Source organism: Castor canadensis, chromosome 15, assembly GCF_047511655.1.
Source record: "Castor canadensis chromosome 15, mCasCan1.hap1v2, whole genome shotgun sequence".
Lineage (NCBI taxonomy): Eukaryota > Metazoa > Chordata > Mammalia > Rodentia > Castoridae > Castor > Castor canadensis.
This window is the reverse complement of record NC_133400.1, coordinates 87819009-87839372: the sequence shown is the minus strand read 5'-3', so window position 1 is coordinate 87839372 and position 20364 is coordinate 87819009. Positions and strand designations below refer to the sequence as shown.

Here is a 20364-nt window from a genome sequence, read left to right as displayed (position 1 = left end):
AATAAAACAAAAGGAAGAAAAGAAGAGAAGGAGAGAGAAAATAATGACAAATGACTAAGGAAAAAGCATCATCACTACTGCAGATCATGTTGTGTGAGGCTACAAACTGCTTGATTATCAGTAAGTGTGTGTATCACCCTGGTTGAAAATAAAAGTGCATTTGTAATTGTCACTGTGTGTGGAAGAGGGGGACAGTAACTAAATATAACCAATCCCCAATGGGATTGCTACAGCACTCTAATAACAATGGATAATGGGCCAGACATGTGGTACACACCTGTAACCTCAGCATTGCAAGGCTCAAGCAGGAGGATCACAAGTCTGAGACCAGCCAACATGGGCTAGGTGAGACCCTGTCATTTGTTTTTGTCAAAAATTTTTTAAAAGGTGAGAAATGAATACAGCTAAATATGAATCAACCCTTAGAAAGCTGTGAATGTAACAGTTGCCATTTATATGAGGTTCTAAATGTCTAAAACACGTAAGAATAAATCTCACCAAGGTAAAAGGTAGTGACACAGAAACTATGATACGTAGTAGAAAGATGTGAAGGAGGATGTAAATGAAGGGAACGTATACTATGTCCGTGGACTGGACAACTGAACATCAAAAAGACATGAACTTTCTTCAGCATGATCTCTCTAGTCACGGTTATTCCAATCCCAATCCCACCACACCGTTTTCTAGAGCTAGATAAAATGATTTTAAAATTATATGGAAATAGAGGGTGTCAACAAGAGCCAAGACACTCTTAAAAGACACCAAGAAGTCAGGGAACGTGCCTCACAGATAACAACAGCGGTAATGCAATAATATCCTGAAGACATGGTGTGGTGAAGCGAGTACACAAACCTACTAAATGGAAGAGAAAAGACAACCAGAGATACTTGACAGTTATCACTCACACCGTGGGTCAGGGGGAGGGAACAGACTTTAATTAATAGTGCTAGGACAAGTGCTTATCCATAGGAAGAAAAAAGAAATGAGGGGCAGAGTACAGTAGTGCACATCTGTAATGCCAGATACTCAGAAGGCAGAGATCATAGTTCAAGGCCAGCCTGGGCAAAAAGTTACTGAGCTCCATGTCCACAAACAAGCCAGGTGTGGTGGTGTACACTTATAATCCCAGCTGTGAGGGAGAGAGAAGTAGGAGGATAGCAGTCCAAGGCCAGACCCAGGCAAAAAGCACAAAAGTCTATCTGAAAGTTAACCAAAGCAGAAAATGGGCTGAGTGCATTGTTCAAGTGACAGAGCACCTTCCCCACAAGTGTGTGGCCCTGTGTTCAAATCCCAGTACCGCCAAAAAAGAAAAGGAAAGCAAATGCTCTGTGCAAAAGTCAATTCCAGCTGAAGCAAGGACTCACACGTGAAAGGCAGAACTACAAACTGCTGAAACCATAATGGGGAAGGCACTGGTGTCATCCATATGGCGGAGGAAAATATTTCCTTTTCGTGACACAAGAAGCATAAAAGAATGATAAACTCAGCTAAGTACAACTCAAGAGTTTTCATTTGCCAAAAAGCCTGAAAAATGACACCAAAACTCTAAGCCACCAACTACAAGAAGAAGAAGAGGTTGGTTCTACAAGGGTATGTATATTCAGAAGCCTTCTCATTCTCAAAATTTTATACCAAGAGTCCTGGAACTTATGGAAACTGAAGTGTGGGGAGAGTAAGTAATAAAAGTAACAACACTAAGCGTGACAGCATATCCTAGAAGACATGTTACACACCTTCTAAGTACCACAGGAAATAGAGGCTTTTGTCTGAAAAACAAAAACCAAAAAGGGGAAAGGCCTGTGATGGAAAGGGCTACAAGGAAGGACCAAGATGGCTACATGAACGGGAAGAATGTCCACAGAAGAAGGGCACAGTGACATTAGCACTGCCAGGACAAAGCCTGGACCCAATGTCACAAGACGAAAGTGGGGTGAGAGGGCAGCTCCCCTGCAGCTCGCCCATTTCAGGTGAGCTGAGGAAATTCATGGTCATTGCTTGCTGTGACGCAGTAAGATGCCAGGGACACTGCAGGGTAAGGACCCTCTTTACATTAAGTGGACATCAACGCCCTACTCACCAGACACATGCGAAGTCTCACACCAAGGGAGCTTGCACTGTAAGCTGACACCTTGTATTTGCAATATATAAAAAAAAAAAAAGAACTCCTACAAACCAGAAGAAAAAAACAAAACTACAAAAATGGGCAAGACACTTAAATAAGCACTTCACAGAAAGAGACAGGAAATGTGAGACAAGGGCCTCAAACTCCATGGTTGTGATGGTCAATTTCACATGTCTACCTGAAGTGGCCATAGACACCCAGTATTTGATTCACTGTTATTCCAGTGTCTGCGAGAGTATTTCTGAATGGAATTAATCTTTGGGATTTGCAGACTGACTGATTAAAACAGATTCTCTCCCTGACGTAGGTGGGCCTCGACCAGTCAGTTTGAAGAGCCAACTAGAACCAAAGGCTGGCCTTCTGCAAGAAAGAACTCCATGCCTATGTGGTTGAGCAGGGACACATGTCTTCATTGCTCTAATGAAGGGACCTCGTAAATGCTTGTCACTGCCTGAATCTTCTATCACATTCTGTGTCTCGCCCAGTTCTACAGATCTGTATCTGATCAGCCTCACACATGCTCTCTGGGGCCTCTGCTTCTATGGCCATGGGGACCATAGGACTGGTTCCTACAATAAAAAGAGAAGCTGTGCTCTCTCCCATCTACAAGATGAAGAGAGAAGAGGACATGGCCTTAGGAAGGGCACAGCCACAACCAGGTGCTGGTTGCCCATGCCTATGATCCTGGCTGCTTGGGAGGCTAAGATCAGGAGGATCGCCATTCAAGGTCAGCCTGGGGGAAATAGTTTGTGAGACCCCCATCTCCAAAATAACCAGAACAAAATAGACTGGAGGTGTGGCTCAAACGAAGTAGAGCAACTGCTTTGGAGGGAAAATCCCTGAGTTCAAATCCAGCACATTCCCCCTAAAAAAGAAGGGCAGAGTCACAGACAGAAGATGCCTGGTCCAAAAGAGGCCTTCTGTGGATTCTCACTGGACGGCGCCATGAGCAATGCTATAGCTTGAATGCTGAAGGTCCCCCAAAGGCCTGTGTGTAAAGGCTCAATCCCCAGAGGGGAGCAACTGGGAGAAGGCAGAACCCGTGGGAAGTGAGGCCAGGTAGGAGGTCCGTAAGTAATTGGGGGCCTGCCCGCGAAGGGACAGTAGAACCTGGCCCATCCTGTCCCTCTTTGCTTCCTTATTCACGTGGACAGTGGTTTTCCTGTCACACACTCCCACCATGCTGAGCTGAGCCACCCTCATGAGCAAGGCCCTCCATCTTGGACTGAGAACCATAGCCAGAATCAAGCTTTTCTCTTTATAAGTTAATTCCCTCAAGTATTTTGTTACAGGAGTGCGAAGTTAATATAAGCTAATAAAAGCAACAAAATGAAATACCATGGCTTTAAACCATCAAGACTTCCTTTCATGTCTCAGGTACCAACGGACTTACCCTAGTTAGATACATCCTCACCTTACTCTAATGCTAAAATATAATTCACTGAAAGGTCTGCAGTCCATTACATCCATAACAATCATTTCGGCAAAGGTGTAGGGGGCTGTCTGTAATAATAAAAATCCAAAGATAATTCAGTCAAGAAAAATCAGTGAAGATCAAGAGAATTAAAAATACCCAGAAATGTGTACGATCTAAATCAGTTTCCCAACCTCACACTACTGACATTTGGAGCCAGGTGATTCTTTACTGGGGGGACAGGAAGAGTGTTCTGTGTGCTGTACATGCTTAGCAGGATCAAGGGGGCCCTGCCCACTAATGTCAATAATAACCCCTCCCCCACAGTTGTGACACCAAAAATTGCCTCCAGATACTACCAACTGTAACCTGGGTGGCAGAATCCATCCCAGTTGGGAATCCCTGGTTTAGCTAGAATGCCCGGTAGGTAAACAGCTTCAAGCACGTGTTAACTTAATGACCCAAGTACCATCTACCCAATGCCACCACTTATTGGAGCCCTCGAATGGCCTCTCCAGAAGCTGTCCTAGGCCAGAGAGGAAAGGCTCAAGCTGGAATTGGAACAGGACACAAAGAATGGTACCAATGCCAAGAGCTGAGAGCAAAGTGGCACCAGATGAGCACCAGATGACAAGTCCAACGGCTGTCCTGCGTCATGCCAGAGTTATTTCAGCACATAATTAAGGCAACTCATTTCCAACTGTGTATATATCTGACTTAATATTATCACTGTCCTGGTCCCGGAGTAACAAAAGAATCAAACGGTGACAAAAGGTCATTTGCTAGCATACTATGTGACCTGATCATTTTAGTAATTAGGGGTCCGCTCTCAATCTGTCCCGAGGAAGAAAGCCAGTTGTGGGACTGATGAACTTTCTGTGACTCAGCCGTCACAGGCATTTACCTGCAGCCAGGTCAGTCTAACCATTTTCCTGAGGAACCTCCCTCAGAATTTCCTTTGACAAAGGTTAATATCAAGTTGTTCTATACTTCCTGACTATGTACTAGCTCTGGAGAGAAAAAAAAAAGAAAGCTCAGGCGACAGCTTTTGTGAGAAGCATGTCAGACTGGGTTACGAATTTTCCCTGGAGCCAGGCACTAGTGGCTCATACCTGTAATCCTAGCTACTCGGGAAGCTGAGATCAGGAGGATCGTGGTTCAAAGGCCAGTCTGGGCAAATAGTTCTCAAGACCCCATCTCAAAACTAACCAGAGCAAAATGGACTGGAGGTGTGGCTCAAGTGGTAGAGCTCCTGCTTTATAAGCAAGAATCCTGAATTTAAACCTCAGTGCCACCACCACCACCACCACCAAATTCCCTGGGGGGGCGGGGGAGGGAACACAGTATTTAACTCTAATTTAGGAAAATATCATCTCATTACACCACCTGTGTCATTGTCCACAGGATGAATCACGTCCCCCCAGTCCTAATTACTAAAGTAATTAGTCCCAATTACTAAAAACACAATTGCCATCGTAACCTGGAGTGACACATTCCCCGTGGCTATTTCTCAGTGGTTTATGTTCCACTGTGAATTCAGTTGGTTCAAAGCTACTTTGCAAACTAGAAGATTCTTCCACACTTGTATCTGGTTATTTTCTTATTTGCAAATCCACCTGCTAGGAACAGAAAGTGATTTTTTTTTTAAAGTAGAGTTTGGCTGATAAAGCCATCACATCATCCATTGCCATCCAAGAGTGACTACCTCTGGGTTTCTCCAGATTGACTCACACCTCTACCAGCACTCACTCAGCCCCACAGAGCAATCAATGGTCCTCCCACAAGCCGCCATGATTAATCACCGCCTGTCAGTTCCAGTCAATATCCCACGCACATCATGTTGACAAAAAGAAAAATTTGGTAATAAGAAATGGCTTGGCTTTATCTCAGCTGAAGATATAAATTACAATCAGATTATGTAGATAAAATACATGAGCTATGTCTATCTGCTCTAACTACACCTGCCACACGACTGTTTAATGCCTCTTAAAAAACAGATTTATTTAAGTGCCACAGTGAACAGTACAGCGGTTCCTAGAAGACCATTTGTCACTCACTCAAATCATTTCTTCTCATTGAAGAAATCAATCACTAAAAGCTTTCGTTTCGCTGGCCCAGAGGGTTTTTTTTAAGTAATAAAAATAAAAACCCTACTTATAATGAATTGGACTAAGGCTGGGCATGATAGCCCAAACCTATAATTCTAGCTAACTCCCAAGGTGGGAGGATTGTGATTCCAGACCAGTCTGAGCAAAATGTTAGCAAGACCCCATTTCAACCAGCAGCTGGGCATGGTGGCATACACCTGTCATCCCAGCTACAGGGGAGATGTAAATACGAGGAACGAGGTTCAGGCCAGTCAAGGCAAAAACAGGAGTGCCTGTTTGAAAAGTAAAGCCAAAGTTAAAAGGGCTCCTGCCTAGAACACACAAGGCCCCAAGTTCAAACCTGCACAGTGCCCAAGAAAAAAACTATCCTCAAGTCATAAGCAAACTACACTATTTTCTTTGTGTCACTGTAGAAATAACAACTTCAACAGGGTTCTGGAGGGCTGAAGTTAGCCCACACCCATCCCCCACCAACTCCTGGAGAAGAGAATGGGGGTTAATGAATCCAGCAGGCAGGCCACTGTCCACCTTTGCAGAAGACCGACATAAGGGACAATGGGCCACCAGCACTGAGAGGAGAAACAGGGCAGTTCAAGCCAGAAGTAACCTAGACCACCAGAGCAAAGGTGACCAGGAGAGCCCAGAAATGTGTTCCTATATCCCCTGTAGTAGACAAGGGGCCAGAAATACCCACCCACATAGCCACCTGGGGCCATGGCTGTCCACACTCGCAGAAATCCCCATCAATAATCAGCAAGTAAGTGGACTGGGTCTGTTTTGTGACTTCTGCTCTGAGCTTAATCTTCCTTGCTGGTAGCAGCCCTCATTAGAGACACAGAGGATCAAAGCAGTACTTCCTAAGCCTGCAGAAGAGAAAGTCAGGCTGGAGTTATCTTTTCCTATGGTTAATTATAAAGCCTTGAAATTGATATTTTAATTACTCACCACATAAAGAGACTACAGAACTGCATCCCAGAAGGGAGAAAACCAGGTAGGCAGACTGGCTGGAATTTGAGGACATTCCCAGGCTGGATATGTCAGATGGCCTCACATGCACTAAGCCTCACTCCCTACCTTCCTGAGCCAAGCCCAGCACATCCTGTGCACCTGCTATATCAGGAAGGAAATGAATTTTGTTCTGATGGATTAAACCCAAGGCCTCATGCACGCTGGGCAAGTGTTCTACCACTTGAGCCACACCCCAAGTCCTTTACCTTTTATTTTTCAGGTAGGGTCTCGCCCTTTTGCCTCAACCAGTCTCAGACCATGATCCTCCTGCCTCTGCCTCCTGAATAGCCAAGATGACAGGCATGAGGCACTGCACCTGGCTAAGAAAATGAACTTTAAAATGCAGAGAATTCTCTCTACAGCACTGCCCGTGAAAACAACTAAGATGACAAGTACCCACTGTCAAATAAATAAATTATGGGGCACATCCATACCACACAGCACAATGAAGAGAAATAAAGCCAATCTAGCTTCCCAGTGATGTTAGACAACACCACAGCAATCTAAGAAGTATAGGACAAGACCCTACACTTCTCATTTAGGCTTCTAATGGGAAATGTCTTTATGAGGCAATCTTTTCAGAAATAGAACATCCCCCAATGCACGCCCTTACAGAAGTGAGCTTACAGGCAGATAGGGAAGACCCTTCATTTCTGACTTTATATATTTACCTACTGTTTTCATGTTTCTTATTTTTGTCAGTTTTAAAAATAATGAAAACACAGAGATGACCCCTCCCATCAAAATTTTGACAGATTCAAATAAACACATGGGACGCTTAGTAGGACTCTAGTGGAGAAACACTGGCCTCTAGGCTTAAGTCTTATTTCCCAACTGGTATTTGAAATCAACAGAAAAAAAGTAGGGGGGGGTCAATGAGAGGCAAAGGGCTACTCAGCATGCAGTACTGACCAGTTTTAAGTTTTCTCCCGCTTCCACTTGCAAAATGACATCATTCCGCTACAGAAAAATCCACAAGCCATTACCAGGAAGGAGTCTATGGCTACATAATTGCTACCTTAGGGGAAAACACCCACATGATGACCCCCCAGGCAACTGCGCAAGCAAAATTTCAGATCTGGGGAGGGCTGTGGCCACGTTGACCTTGGCAACAGAGGAAAAAGCAGGTCATGGTTGGGATCCCTGTAGACACCAGCTTGTGAAAAATACGAATTTATGCAGCAAGACGACATCAACTATGAGGTTTCAAATTTCATTAATGGAACTAGGAGATGCAGGAAGACCCCAGAGAGGATGGTATGGAGGGCAAAAGCAAGTCTCTGGAAGAAAAAGATACTTGATTTTGTGGTAAATTTCTGAGGATCAACAAGTCACCCAAAGATTATCCCAATCGTAAGTGGAAGATTATCGCAAAGGGTAGCCTGCCATCACAAACACACTCACCGTCTTCAGAAGAGGGTTTCCGGAGAATTACGGGGAATGCTGCCTGGACAGGGGCTCCCTCGACAGAGTATATACCTGTGCTGTTACCTGAATCTGGCTACAGTCAGAAAGACAAACCTAGAAAATTCACAGACATGCAGGAGGCCTTCTTCCAAAACATTCTTAGTCTATTTTCACTGAATTCTCTGCCGAGTTCAGTGTTCCCCAAGCTTTGACTCACCTGTTAAAGAAGCCCTTTTGAGCATTTTTCCATCCTAACCACGCCCTGATGCAAGATTCAAACCACAATCATAGTTCATGTCTTCATGTACTATACTGTGCATCTGTACCTGACATATTAAAAAAATATGATTTCTTGTACTGCTTTGTGGACAATAATGTCCCCACTTACAAATGAGTCCTCAGGGCAGCAGACGTCCAAGAACTCAGCTGTCACAAATGTTGTGACTTAGGTTAAGAAACATTTACCTTCCAACCCCAGCTGTCTAACACCGTGACTCCATTAAATACGTCCTGAGCTGCAATGTGAGCTGTTGAACAAGAATCTCTACTCCGTCTTCAGAAAGCAGCCTGGATGCTGAGGGATCCATGGTGTCACTGATTTATCATTTGGTCATACACAAAGCATAGGAATTAAACTCGTAGAGAAAGGGAGGAAGGGAGGAAGGGAAGAGAGAGAGAGAGAGAGAGAGAGATCAAAGCTTGACAACCCCAACTTGGCAAGATGAATTACCCTCATTACTGTAATATGCTGTCACACACGCAAAGCAATTTAAATTCACTGAATTTGTTTTCCTTCTTATCAAACTAGATGCCTGAGTGTGCAGCTGCTGACTCTTTAAAATTAATTAATGACTCACTTTTCTCTGCTCCTTCCTCAAAGGACTTCCGATCACTATATGAAGTGTCCTCACGCACCTCACCCCATGGTAGAACTGAGACAAACTGAGGAGCCAGAGGGTCACAGGCACAAGTTCTCCTAGGCAGACGACTGACATCAAGACAAAAGCAGGACGGAAACCCTGCTTCAAAGTGAGCGGAAGGAGTGAGCTTATATTTAGAAAGCTGCTCTCCTTGCCCTTGCAGGAGACTCGCTCAAGAATTTTCTTACGAAAGGAACCACTCCACTGTAGGATGTAAGATGATCACAGAGAAGCAGAAGTCACAGGTGCTGATGACAGGACCATTACAACACACGGGACTTCTCTGCATATTTCCCACCATCCTGTGACATTAAAAAAGTACTACCCAGTGTTCAGAGGAAAACAGTGAAGCTGAGAGTCTGCCCTCTGTTTTAAGGGAGGGCTGAGGCAGAGGTTCAATGCCTGGGTCTTTCTAACCACATCCCCTACCCTTCAGTCCCAAATTCCATTCTTTATTGAGAGATCTGCAGTACTGATTTAGTAACTGCAAACTGCCCTGTTATTAAAGAGTTGATTCCCATTTGGAAGCAGAACAGACCTGCCAAGCACCCAGGTCGTCTACTGGAGAGATGGGCAAAGAGAATTACACAGACCCCTAAGAAACACACCTGTGCGTGCCCACTAGAGGTGCTTGTCCCTAACTCAGGACCCATAATGCACTCTTTTTCAATTAATAAAATCACAAACTTTATTAAAGGATTCCTCAGGAATGAAAAACTTAACAGTTTACCTAGGAGGGAAGAAGGGGGAGGCTCTTGTTTGAGAAAGGTGCATCTGTCCTTTCAAAAGGAATGGATGACTCAGTTTCAGTAAAGCAAGCGTGAGCGTCACAACTGTGACTCAGAGTAACACGGTCAGGAGTACAATGTCTGGTCTTGACGGGCACAGTAGAAATATTTGCCAAATCACTGAGGAAACTGCCATGCAGGGTATGGTCACACAAGCACTCGTACATTGCTTAGGAGAACCACAACGTTCAACCTCCAATCTTGTGTGGCTCTGTCTTGCCCACTTCCAGAGACATAGCTTCACACGGTGAACGATGGCGTGCAGGACTTTATCACTCATCTGGGGCCCTTGTCAGTACTTAGCACTGAGGTTCTAACTCATAAAATAGAATCACTGGTCTGGCTGCAGGTGCAGTGCAAGTGGCAGAGCCCAGCAAAGCCAATATTTGTGTGTGTATGTGTGACTGCTTATGTTTGCAAAGACTTTTTTCCTATAAAATGCAAATTGAACTCAATACCATAATAATTTTAATTCCTCAATTAGTAAGTTCTATCCAATCAAAATTCCAGTGGATTTTTTTCAAGGAACTGGAGAAACTTTACCTTTATATTAATATACAATGTCAAAGAACTCTGACTAGTTAGGGTCCAGTACTTCCCAAACTTTTCCACATCATGGTACACGGCTCTCACTAAGGAGGAGGAAGGACCCAGCTAAACGAGACAAACCCTGAATAAGCACTGCCTTGTACAGGGCTGGCAGAGTGGCTCAAGTGGTAGAGGGCCTGCCTAGCAAGTGTGAGGCCCTGAGTTCAAACCCTAGTACTGAAGAAAAAAAAAAAAAGCCCTATACATAGGCATGAATTCAAGGTGGATTAAGGATCTTTAATCTTTTAGAATTTCTGAAAGGAATAGACAAGAAAAGTTTTATGAACTTGGAAGAGAAATATTGCTTCACACAAAAAAATACATGAACACACAGAACAGATCTAATAAAACAGACCATGTCAAAATAGGGACAGCAAGATAGCAAGAAGAAAAATAGACAAAGGAAACTAATGGCCACCGAACACATGAAGAGACATCAAACCATGCTACTAATCAAGGAAAACCAAAAAAAGCCACAGAATAGCATTTCACATCTATCTGATGGGCAAAAATTAACTGCTGACAGTGTATAGGAAGTTGAACTTTTGTATACTACGTGGCAAGAGTGTGACCACTATGGAAAACAAGTTTTTAATTAATTATCTTCAGAGAAATTCACATGTAAGCCAGAACACTCACTCAAGAGTCTTCTTTGTAATGCTTTTTATAATAGTGAAAATCTGGAAAATTAAATGTCTACCGTGAAGCAAATTGGTAAGTTGTTGTATAAGCATAGAAAGCAGATTGAAGAATTATTTATTTGTGTTGGTATCATGCACGTAAAGCCTAAAAACAGAAAAACAATACTATGTGTTATTTATGTAGGATCATGGCTCAAAGCCAGCCCATACAAAAAGTTAGTGAGACCCCATCCCAATACCCAGGCATAGTGGAATGTGCCTGTCATCCCAGCTACGTGGGAAGCTGAGATGGGAAAGACTGTGGTTCCAGGCCAGCCTGGGCAAAAAAGTTCATGAGACCCGCCCCTTCCATCTCAATGGAAAAAAGCTAGGTGTGGTGCTTTAGGCCTGACACCCCAGCAATTATTACGAGAAGCATAAAATAGGGGAGAATTATGATCCAGGCTGACTTAAGCAAAAAGTGAGACCCTATCTCCAAACTAACCAGAGCAAAAAAAGACTGGAGGCGTGGCTCAAGTGGTAGAGCACCTGCCCAGCAAGCACGAAGAACTGAGCTCAAACCCCAGTGCCACCAAACGATGATAATAATAATAATAATAATAATAATAATAACAAAGAGGCTTTGAAAAGATAAATCAATGAAAAACTCCTTGAAATGATGGATGCCATGGAAACAATTAGAAGTGTATAAATAAATTTGCTTAGAAATGTAATTTTTTAGCAAAAAAAGTATGCACATATTATATCTGGGATACACACACACATATATACTCACATACATGTACATGTATATACACACATACATATATATGTATATATTCCAAAAATCCAGCAAGAAGATGTTAATTACATTTTTCAAGTACTTTTCAACCAATGAAAGTCTACATGGCTTTTTAACATGTTATACTCTCATCCATGTTCACTGCAAAAGACATCCACAAAAAACTGTTTCAAAGCCAGTTCCTGAATGGCAAGTATGGTCAGATGCCATGAATGTGTAACTGTGTCCCTGTATAAATATGGGAGGGGCTTCCCTTACACATGGAACGCTGTCTTGGAAGGAAACTCCCAAGAGCTCACAGTGGCTAACCTATCTAGTGACGTAAACACTCATGAGTGTTTGTGAACATCCTGTTCTTCTTTTGTCCTTTCGGAAACAACTGCTATCCAAGGAGTACAAGTCATCAGTATAACCACAAGCAAAAACAGACACATCTGGCGTTCTCTTTGTTTGTGGAAAGTTCTCTCCACAGACTATTCAGCTGATAAACGTTTTCTAGACACTGTAGCTGAGCACAATGCAATGCCAAGAACTAATAGGAGGAGGACAGTGACAAGTGACAGTGGAGAGAGGTGACAGGCAGGAATGAAGACAAACAGAAGCAATGGAGGCCCAGGTGGGAGGAACTCCTGAACCCAGTGACTGAGTCCACTCCGCAGCCAAGGATCCTCTAAGCCAAGCTCCAATCCTGTTCCAAGTGACTTCTTGTGATAGATGTCACATCTACCCAAAAGCAGACTCAGCCACTCCCACAATGATGTCCCATGGAATGGGCTATTTCTTACCAACTAAAAGAAATCTTTACTGTATTAATTTGCTTGAGTTGCTACAACAAAACACCACACATAGGACAGTTTAAACAACAGAAAATGAGACACCCTGCTCTGGAGGCTGAAGTCCAACACCATTCTAAGATTTCTAGCGATCTGCTTACATACTTCTTTGTGAGCTTGGGGGCTGGAGGTGCTCAACACCATCTCTTCTTAAAGGAGAAGTGTACAAGTTCCTATGGGACCAGGACCACCTCATGTTACTTCCTTAGAGACGGAAGGTAAAAGAAAATGATTTATAAAACTACAAAGTGTTTGTCTTCATGCAAATGCTCAGTTATGTGTCACTTGACCAGAGGGAAAAAGGAAGTAGTAGTCAAAGCTTTCACCTACTTACAATAGACCAGCTGAGATTAAAAGCTGACAGTGTAGGAGTGGGCCTGGGATAGACATGACTGCTACTGGGCAGGGAGCTACTTTTTAGGATGGCAAAAATGTTCTAGATTTGAAGATCTTTTTTTTTTTTTTCCCAGGACTGGGGTTTGAACTCAGGTCTACTACTTGAGCCACTCCACCAGCAACAAAAATGTTCTAAATTTAGCTTCAGGTGACGGTTACACAACATCGTCAATATACAAAAGCCACCGAATTGTTCACTTTGAATGGATATTTGGACAGTATGCACATTACATTTCCATAAAGATGGCAAGAAAAAATAAAAAGCCAGGGACGATGGGATGCACCTGTGATCCCAGCTACCTGCAGGCAGACATAGAAGGATGGCAGCTTGACACCAGTCTGGGAAAAAGTTAGCAAGACCCTCTCTCAAAAACAAGTAGGGCATGGAGACACACAGCTACAATCCCAGTTACTCGGGAAGCAGAGGTAGGAGGATCATAGTCTGACACTGGCCCAGGCAAACATGTGAGACCCTACCTGGAAAACAAAACTAAAAGCAAAAGAACTTGAGACATGGCTCAAGTGGTAGAGCGCTTGACTCGCAAAGCCCTGAATTTTATCTCCAGAGTTACCAAAAAGAAAAGAATAAATAAGACGGCATTCAACTGAATGCTGCTGACACTCTTCTCTAGGTGGCATCTGGAGAAAAAAAAGTAAAGTCGTAAGTAAAATTATCTAGTATGCTGCCAAAGGCAAATGCAGGTATTCCTACGCCACCAGGGCCACTGTGGGGAATGAAAAGACAGGGTTTTTTGAGAGTTACAATTCTTGTTAAGGATTCAAACCAACAAACAAAAAGATCAATCTTTGCTCAACTTGCCAGGTAGCTGTCTTCCTGAAAAATTTGGACTATCTAAAAAAGTACAAAAGTCACAAAATGGCTTACAGTTGGAATTACCAACAGGCTCCAAGCATTACACGTTAAGTTTCTCACCTCTGTGCCTAGCTAAACAGTCCGAGAGGACAAAGAACAATTCTTCATTCTGTGTGACTGTTCCAGGGGCTACAGGGTGGCACCAAGAAATGCTGGTAGCACCTGGCCATCAGTAAACCCCCCTCCCCCCCGATGTCCCAAAGCTGCGAGAGCAGAACCCCAGGTCCTGGCACGTCTTGCCAAAAGCTTCGGCTCCAACTCTGTCTCTGAAATCAGCTTAGGCAGCCACCATTCTGGGGCCTCACAACACTTCTGGCATCCCACGTAAATATTAGTGGTAGTCTGCAGACTAATAATAGCCATTTGTGTTGTGTTGAAATAAATTCTCCTTCAAATCAGGCAGACTATTGTGTTTACCCTTTAATTTTCTAAGCAATGCGTGGTAATTTAATTGTACGCCTCTGATTAGCCCTGGTTTTGAATGGTGTATTTAAATATCCACGAAGTATACTGGAAAATAAAATTTTTCTATCTCTGGTTCTCTGTAACCACTGTAAGTCAAGCCTTTGTTTTCTGCCCCCAATGTACATGCTTGTTCGTTTCTAAAATGTCTTAAAACCATACCAAATCTCCCTTCACTGTCCCCCTGGGTAAGGGGACTACATTCTAAGTTCTTCACATAATTCTTTGGGTAAGATTTTAAGAGGGTAACTATAACTAGAAGCCAAATTCGTGATGCTCTGGCATGTCACCTCCCTGCCATCCTTCACCCTGGGGACCTGGACCAGCCACGGTTGCACTTCACTCTTTGGATGTGATTTGCCAGCTGCCGGGGAACACCAGGTTTTCCTTGCAAGGAAAGGTCCTGTGCTGGTCCTCTCTGGCACCAGCACAACAAATAACTCAGATTGTCCCTTTAATTTTCCTTTTTCCTACTGTACAATAAATTGACCTTTCCTGGATACGGTCCTGTGAATTTTAGCACAAGATTTTCCATTACTATCTCCATGACACAGAGCAGTTCATCGTCCCCAAAAATAAGCCTGGAGTCTCAGCCTCCTTCTACCCTAAACCCCTGGCACTTCTACCCTAAACCCCTGGCAACCACTCATCTACACTTTACCTTTTAAAGAACATCACATAAACAGAACAGAACGTGCAACTTTGTAAGCCTCGTGTTTTCTCACCAGCTTAAGGCCTTTGCGATTCTTCACCTAGCTGCACAAATCCATGGTTCATTGTTTGCTGACAGTATTTCAGTGCGTGGATGGACCACAGTGGGTTTCTCCGCTCACCTGTTAACAGACATCTGAGCTGTTTCCAATTTGGGGCAACTGATAAGAACTGTGATTCAGCACACTATCCAAGTGTCTGGAAGTAGCATAACGAGACTCACCAAAAACTGTTCAAAAGGAGGGTGTAGGGCAAGGAATTAGAAGAGAGTACTATAGAGGGGGTGAATTTAATCAAAATACTTATATACATGTTGTAAATATCACAATGAAACCTTTGGACAATTAATGTATGCTAAAACAGAAAAACCGAATTCCTGAGCAGGCTTCACGAAAGCATCAGAATTCTCTCAGGGGACATGTCCCCAGCAGTGGGACTGCCTGCCGGTCATTTGTTAAGTAGGAGTGTCTCCACCCTGTTCCCCAGGTGGTTCTCCTGTTTTTCATTCTCAACCAGCAATGGCTAAGAATTCCAGGTGCTCCACACTCTTGTCAACATTCGGCACTTTCTGATTTTTCTAATTCTTATGGGTGTACACTGTGGCTTTAGTTTGCATTTTTCTACTCACTAATGATGCCTTTTGCCCATGGCTCATTTACCCTCTGACGTCTCCTCAGTGCAGTGTTTTTGAGTTTTTACTTTTTTAAGTCTTTTGCCTATTTTCTAATTGGGTTACCTGTTCTCTCCATATCAAGTTCTTTTCATTCTCACCCAAAGTCCTTCATCAGGTTTGTGAACACTCTCTCCCTGTGTATAACACTTTTAATTTTGACGAGGTTCAAAGCATCAGTTTGGCTTCTGGTCTTGTGTCTAGGAGTTCTTTGTCCAAGTGCAGATCACAAAGCCTTTTCTCGTGCTGTCTTGTAGAAGTTCATAGTTTTACGTTTTACATTTAGACCTGTGGCCTGTCTTAAGTTTTATGCAACAGGTCAAGTTCACACCCACTTTCAATGTTTTTGCATACAGCCACCCCATGATAGTATCCTGAAGAAAACAATTTCCTTTTTGATAAAGTGCAATGCTGAAATCCTAATGGTCACAGACAAAACTCACATTCTTCTGTGCCGAAAATACAAAAGTTCCTCTAAGCACAAAGACATATGACCTTCAAAAATTGTCACAAGAGCACCGTGACTAAGAAGAGCTCACCTTGTGGCTCCATCCTTCTCTCCGTGTCTACTGGCTACAAGAATAAGCTGCCTCCCGAGGGTTTTACCCAGGGCTGACGACTTGACACAGATCTGTCATTTTTCCACCAAGTGACTTCTTTCTAAACCTGTGATCCTTTATGTCACTAATATTCTAACGGCTATATAGTAGTATGTCCTGTGGCCAAATGGTCAACGAACCCTGGAAAGGTCAGGAGGTTTGTCTAATCGTTCGTCTCTCCCCCAAACACCGAGCCTGTTTTCACGCTAGGATAATTGGTGTGGGTCCTTCACTGACGTTATCTGATCCTGTGACTCCTGTTAGCAGCTCACTCAGATCTCTTCCTGGAGCCGGATGTGCTGGAAGCTTACACCTGTAATCCAAGCTACTCAGGCAGCAGAGATCAGGAGGATCACGGTTCAAGGCCAGCCTGGGCAAAGAGTTCAAGAGTTCAAGAGACCCTATCTTGAAAATACCTAACATAAAAAGTGTTTCAAGTGGTGAAGTGCCTGCCCAGCTAGTGTGAACCCCAGAGTTCGAACCCCAGTATCACCAAAAAAAAAAAGAAAAAACAAACTTGTTGGTTTTGTACATAACAGGTACGACCCTCAAGCCGTACATCCCAGCGGCTTTCAGAAGATCAACATAAAGGCTGAGACCACATGACGATGGACAGACAGAAAGACCAACTGCTAATGAAGTTGATGTTTCTACCACGCTCATAAACAGAAAGAGAACTTCCACTGTGACTCCAGGTGTCTCAAGCCGTGCTAGGCACTGGTCACATAGTCCTTAGGAGCCATCAGCTATAGCACAGAACAGAGTCCAGAGACTGGGCACGATGAGTCACATGAGAAGCACAGCTTGAGAACACCCTGGGAGAGGAACGTAGCAGCTGTTACAGGTACTTGTGCTGCGTAACAAATTGCCCTGATACTCGGTGACTTAAATACCCTTTACTGATGAGCACAGATTCTTCCATCAGAAATTCTGTCAGGGCCCAGAAAGACTGGCTCATCTCTGCTCCACACTAACAAGAATCTTGGCTGAGAGGATAACAAACTCCATATGACCTTGAAGCTGGCCAGGTCAAGGGTCACCTGAAGACTGGCTCATTCCCATGTCCAACTGGAAGACAGGACTAGTGCCCAGGGTACCTCGTTATGACCTCTCCATGTGGCCTGGCATCCTCATGGCTTGTCCTGAGATGACTTAGAGCACCAGGGGCAGGGATCCAGCAAATACAGTGACAGCTATATTACCTTCTAACACTTGGAAGTCACAGGTGGTCACTTTGCCCGTACTATATCAGTTCCAAAGTCGCAAACCCACCCAGATTCAAGAACAGGAGACAAAGACATCACCCACAGTGGAGAGACATCAAAGAATTTTAGGGTCACATATTAATACCACCATTGCTACTGACAGCTGACAAAGTAGCTCAAGTAGTAAGAGCACCTGCCTAGCAAGCAGAAAAAAAAAAACATAGACGCCAACAGCTAAAGGTCTGAGGAGCCCTGAAAAATTCTGTTTCAGGGTTATTCAGGAACTGACAGATCCCTTATGACACCCTATGCCCCAAGGATCCCCCTCCACTGCTGAAGTCTTTTCTCATTCTGCCCAAGAAGGGTTTGTGAGCATCTCTTAGTCCCCAGTGTTCAGAGCTGGGGCTTTGGGGAAGTCTTGGATCATGAGTACTGTGATATAATCAATGGATTAATCCATTGATGGATTCAGAAATTGATAGCATTTTGGGAGGTGGTGGAACTGGAGATGAGGCTTGGTTGGAGGAATTAGGTCACTAGGGGCATACCTTTGAAGAATATATCTTGTCCTAAGCCCCTTCTCTGCTCTGTTTCTCTCTGCTTGCTGGATGCTATGAGGTGAGCAGCCTTCCTCTGCCATGCCCTTCTGCTGTGATGTTTCATGGGACTAAAAGCAATGGAGCCAGTCAACCTGGACTGAAACCCCTATGAGCCAAAATTTTTAATTTGATTTTCTCAAGTATTTGTCACAGAAACTGAAACTTACTGACACTAAGATTCAGAAAAGAAGACCTTCAGATTCATGTGGGACTCTGTGGTCATTCCTTAGTGAAAAGAAATGAAAACAGCTACTCAGGAGGCAAGTCCAGACTGGCCCAGGCAAAAACTAGAGACCCTATTTCAAAAGTACTCAAAGTAAAAGGTGACAGAGCACCTGACTAGCATGCAAGAGGCCCTGAGTGCAAACCCCAGTGGAGGGGAGGAAGGAGGGAGGGAGGGAAAGAGGAAGGGAATGAAACAATTACAGCCTTTCCAGGAACCACAAGCCACCTGCAACGTGTCTTATCTGTGGAGTGGTAGGAACCCAGGGAGGTACTCACACTGAGTCTCCTCACCGATGGGCTATTGGATTTTTGCACATAATTACACTTCACTGGAGGTTTATAAAGCTGAGACTCCTAGTTGATTCAGTTTCTTTCAAGTTTTTCCAGTGGATGAGCTTGAGGCTAGAAGTAGCTAAGAAGTCTATAAATCCACATTCAAATGTGTGAGAAGGATGTGACACCATTGCCTGTGCTGGAAAGACAGTAACAGTGTTTACCCAAAAGCATAGCAAGATGAAAGAAAGAGAAAAACACTGTTATTCATAATAAGCACACCTTTAAGGTTGCTCTTTATTCTGTTATTTAAGAGTGACATGCTTATTCTTTAACAGTTTGCTTAACTGGGGAAGACAGGTATAGAAAAAGTTAGGAATTACTCATAAGTTCACTTTTTAAAATTAAACTTATAGATATTAATTTGCCCTGTAAAACAACAAGTGTGTGAGAAATTTAACAATTTCTACTTCTCCTGCTCATGAAAATGCTTCTATGAAAACAAATCTACTAGGTCCATTGATTTAGTTCCCCACGTGGGAAAAACTGCTTCATTAAGGACTGGTGGAGTAGCTCAAGTAGTAAGAGCGCCTGCCTAGCAAGCATGAGGCCCCGAGTTCAAATCCCCAGTACCAAAAAAAAATTGCTTCATTAAAATCTGGGCAAGGCTGGACATTGTTGCTCACACCTGTAATCCTAACTACTCAGGAGGCAGAGATCAGGAGGATCACAGTTCAAAGCCAGCCCAGGAAAATAGTTTCCAAGACCCTATTTTAAAAAACCCTTCACAAAAAAAAGGGATGGTAGAATGGCTCAAGGGGTACAGCAACTGCCTAGCAAGTGTGAAGCCCCAAGTTCAAACCCCAGTACTACCAAAAAAAGAAAAAACCTGGATAAGGGGGTATGCACATGACCTAAGTACATTTTGTGCATGTATGAAAACATCTCAATGAAACCCCTTTGTACAATTAATATACACTAATTAAAAAAAACTAGGGATTGGGCTGGGAATGTAGCTCAGTGGTAGAGCACTTGCAGATATGGGACCCTGGGTTCCATCTCCAGCACAACAAACACTTGGGTATTTCTGTGACGGTCTATCACAAAAATGTCACCAACACACAGAGGACGGTGCAGATTCTGATGTCACTGTGCAGAACACAGCATTGTGTTTCAACACATTGGGCCCCTTAATAAAAGAACGTGGATGAGGCCAAAGAGAAACCATGACACGAGACTAAGAGAAATAATTGTGCCAATCATGTTTGGATTTATGCCAATGCTACCCCCTAACAGAGAAAACTTGAAGACTGGCAAAAATAAAGTACAGCGAGAACAAATCAAGAATCATTTCCTGAGCCCAGTAACTGCTTCAAATCTAGCTTTCAGGACTTAAAACAATGCCTGACACAAAACAGGAATCTATTGAACATGTGGTGAATGAGGATAACTGTGACACTTGTCTACAGGCGAGTTTGCAAAAAGAGGCGTTTAGAAATCCCCTTGAGTTACTGTCCACAATTAATACATCTAGAAACTTCTCCACAGTCACTAATGCCCCCCTTCAATTAAGTAGGAACACTGAGATGACACACAAAGAGAAAAGAGTCAAGTGTCACTCAGGCGTTAGATGCACATCCCTGGTTGCTATGGAGACTCTGCGAACCACCACAATTAAAACTTCAAAGAAGTATCTCCTTTCTCAAAAAAGGAACAACCATTTTGGTTGCAAAAAAAGCA

The 20364-nt window shown here is 43.4% G+C and overlaps 1 protein-coding gene across 8 annotated transcripts in view; it reads right to left on the bottom strand.

Moving 5' to 3' along the window:
* Sfmbt2 (Scm like with four mbt domains 2) overlaps positions 1-20364 on the bottom strand; it is a 201636-nt gene that overhangs the window by 124489 nt on the left and 56783 nt on the right. The window contains exon 1 of one of the 8 annotated variants that reach the window (XM_074056711.1): positions 8917-11574. The exons of 6 other annotated variants lie outside the window; for them this stretch is intronic. The gene's annotated coding sequence lies outside the window, so the exon portion shown is untranslated. Of the gene's footprint in view, positions 1-8916; positions 11575-20364 lie in introns of those variants that run through there. One more of the 8 variants, XM_074056712.1, reaches the window with a different exon arrangement.